This window comes from Epinephelus moara, chromosome 21 (genome assembly GCF_006386435.1).
Source record: "Epinephelus moara isolate mb chromosome 21, YSFRI_EMoa_1.0, whole genome shotgun sequence".
Classification (NCBI taxonomy): Eukaryota; Metazoa; Chordata; class Actinopteri; order Perciformes; family Serranidae; genus Epinephelus; species Epinephelus moara.
In genome coordinates, this window is record NC_065526.1 from 3,165,141 (window position 1) to 3,169,146 (window position 4,006).

Here is a 4,006-nt window from a genome sequence, read left to right on the forward strand (position 1 = left end):
CTGAGTGACAAACCAGAGAGTGGAGGGAGGGAAATACAGAGCCAGAATTTTCAAGGAGAAGTCAGCTCACCACGTTGTGTTCTTAGTAGCTTCTTACACAGCGCATACAGAAACACAGGAACTTACAGGGACAGAGAATATAAGTGTAAAACATAAATAAAAAACACAGCAGTGAAATGATAGTGTCGTCCCAGGACTCCTACAGAGAGCCGTAGATATTCTTCTGATTGTGGTGCAAATTTAGGTGGTTGACAGTGCAGGTATTGCAATGTAAGGTTATTAAATTAAAGTGTAGCAGTGCAGGAGTGATGAATACTCTGCTAAGGAAGATACAGATGCCAATGCAAATACAGACTTTTTTATTTTTGTAGAAGGTGCTTAAAAGTAAAAACTGTTAAATAAGGAATAAGAAATATTCCATGTGGTATTTGAAACAAAGAAATCACAAGAGATAAATGTCATGGCCAATATATATGATAAAATAATATACAAAAATGTGATTGAAAACACAAAACATTAAGAGACATCAAGAGATGATTAATAATGGTGATGCGTGATATGCCGATATTTAACTACTCATTTGGCTGATAACTGATACTGATACCGATATCCACTTTTTTTCCCACCTAATTTTGATGATCATCAAGTCTCTTTTGTAGTGGAATCATCATCATATTATGCATGCATACTGCTGACGGCCCACCACGGATGGAAAACAAAGGTGAAAACGACAGGCACATCCTCATACCCATATTAGGGATGGTTGCTGGACAAACAAGGCCACACGTAGAGCAAGAAACAATGTCCACACACCAGAAAGCTCCAATAGAGTGAGTTTTTACTACGGCATGATGTTTCGAGCCTAACGGCGCTTCCTCAGATGCTTACACCAGCAGATGGAAATATGAATGCTTTTCAATGTGTGTAAAATTAGTTCATTGTGCAAATTAAGATAAAGCATGTTGGACTATTGTAATAGTTCATTTGAAAGCCGATATCGGTCAACATCCACGACGTACCGATATTATCGTGCATCCCTTATTTGTGTAGTACTTATCTGAATAATGTTACAACGTCCTCCACAAAGTTCCTGGATATAAAACAATAAAGAAAATACAGTTACAACAAGCAATGTTAAGAGCTGAGAAAAATAATGTTGCTAAGTGGATACCACTACTGGAGGTAGAACGAAGCCAAACGATGTTTTTATATTCTCTAAGGTACTTTTCATATGGCATGGATTCATGTATAAAAGTATTTACATAATAATATAATAATAATACTTTATGATAATCATTTATAGCTCCTGTTATACATGGAATGCAGCTCAAAAGTGTGTAAATAGTCCCGAGTCTGATGATCGTAGTCGTGCCTGATTTGGAGTGTAACATGACAGTCTGTTACGTATGAGGGCGCTTTCATGTGTTTTTTTAATATATATTTGTAGAGTCAGTATTGCTAGATTTGACTACTAGAGGCTTAAAAAAATAAATTGAATTAAATGGATTTCGACCAGAATGAAGTTCCTTGTGTTGTGAAGAAGGCTTTGAAACAGCATTAAGACCATCACAGAGGCAGATAACATTTGCAGAATACCGCTGATGGCTTGATAACTGTATTTTACGAGGAGGACGTGAATGCAACACGGGAGGACTTGGAGCTGATGCTGTGAAGGAGGATAGCAGTGCACAACATGTGACTGGGCTTTGGTAGCATGTGACAGCACTGCCAGTGTCCAGGTCTGTGAGAAAGAAGAGGGGAAGAGGATTAGTTTGGAAAGCTGTGGGAACTATCAACATTAGTTTTGTTGCAGAGAAAGAGACTCACTGTGGGCCTAATTTAGTCTCCTCCATATATGTGTACTCCATCTCAGAGGGAAATACTGCACTTTTCACTACACTAGTTTATGAAATATGATATTAAATTATAAATGAAATTCCCCAACAGTTTATTTATGTCCAGCTGACACGATCAGTACATTCATCATTTATCAGTTGATCGACAGAAAGTGAATGTGAAACTGTTTTGATGGCTGAGTCTTCTTCATGTCAAACATTTCATGGTTCCAGTTTCACAAATGTGAAGTTTTGCTGCTTTTCCTTTTAATAATGTTAATAATTGCAGTGTATTAGTAGTAATGTTGAGGTTTGGACTGTTGGCTGGACAGAACGCACATTCTGAAGTGTTACAGGTCCCAGAACATGGTACCAAAGTACAAATCTGTAAAATTCAGATAAAATGCAGCGGCAGTGAAGACGGAGTGCTCGGTTCGTCATCCACGTTGCATCTGAGGTGTGGGCAGAACGTCAGTATTTATAAAGTATATTGATTACTCGATTACTTTGTATTTTCACTGTCACAAACCAAACAATCATTTGGCTAACAGAGAAAATAATCAGCAGGTTAGGGAGTAACTCTGGTATTTTTCAGCGTGGACTCTGTTTGCTGATGATTTTGTGTCCAAGTGACTAAAAGGATTCGACAGTGTGGTTACACTGGGGCCCATGTGGTGGGGACAGAGTGGTTGGAGGGCCCGCTCTCTAGAGCAGAGAACTGGTCCTTGCGACTAGTTCAACTTGCCTCCGCCTGCGTTCAAAGAAGAACACACATCAAAATACAAACGCTGTCCTCTGCTTTCTGCCCTCGAGAAGGCAAACCCATCTCTGTTTCTTTTTTTTCTATTTGTAAAACAGTCAGTAGCAAAATTATAACAAAATTACGTTCATTTTACATAAAGTTGTTAAAAAAATTATTTTTATTTATTTATTTATTTATTTAACCTTTATTTAACTAGGTTTGTCCCATTGAGATCAAAGATCTCTTTTACAAGAGAGACCTGGCCAAGAATGGCAGCACATATAGTTTCAACACATTGTCACATTAAACATAGACACAAGAGATACAAATAACAAACAATTGAATTTACACAATCAGGTTGAGATCAAATAAAACATTTACACTCATAAAGCCTTGATACAATGGGATTTATCATGGACTTAAATACATTCAGAGATACCAGGCTTTGGAGTTTGAGCTCTGACTGCAGATTGTTCCATGAAGTTGGAGCAGAAAACCTAAAAGCCTTCTTCCCCAATTCTGTTCTGACCTTAGGAACAGTAAAATGTAAAAAGTCCTGAGAACGGAGACTGTGGGCTCTATTATTCAGGATTAAAAGAGATGATAAATAAGATGGAATCATCTCAAGAATGGCCTTGTAAATCAAGACATACCAATTGCCGAGCCGGTGCACATATAAAGATGGCCAATTTACTTTAGTGTATAAGACACAACGATGTGTTAGAGCACCACGGTTTGTGATAAACCTCAGAGCGCCATGATACACACCATCCAGCACGTGGAGGCAGTGAGCGGAGGCATTCCTATATAACACATCACCATAATCAATAATCGGAAGAAAGGTCGACTCCACCAGTTTCAGTTTTCCCCAAAAGAAAAGCAAGACTTATTTCGGAAATAAAATCCAAGTAAAAGCTTCAGCTTCTTAGCAGTATACAGAATATGTGCCTTAAAAGACAAGTGGTCATCAATCAAGAACCCCAGATGTTTAAAAGTAGATACAAGTTCAATTTGTTGACCATTACTGGTGAAAATGACAGAGCGATTTGACCTTGCTGATCTTGAATTTGTGAAAAACATAAGTTTTGTTTTATCAGCATTTAGAACAAGTTGCAGCTGGCAGAGCTGTTCTTGCACTCTATTAAACGCAACTCCAATTTAATGAATAATATCTCAATGTAGTTGATATTTTTCTCATATACGGATTTGCAGTGATGATTGATAATATGTCACGTCAAGTTTGTATTTGATCATGTGATGATATCACAAAATATTCAGTAGCTATTTTGATGCTCGTCAGGAAGTAGTGGAATGGGAGAGGAAGAAGTGGAAATGTGAGAGGAAGCAGTGGAATGTGAGAGGAAGCAGTGGAATGTGAGAGGAAGAAGTGGAAATGTGAGAGGAAGCAGTGGAATGGGAGAGGAAGTAG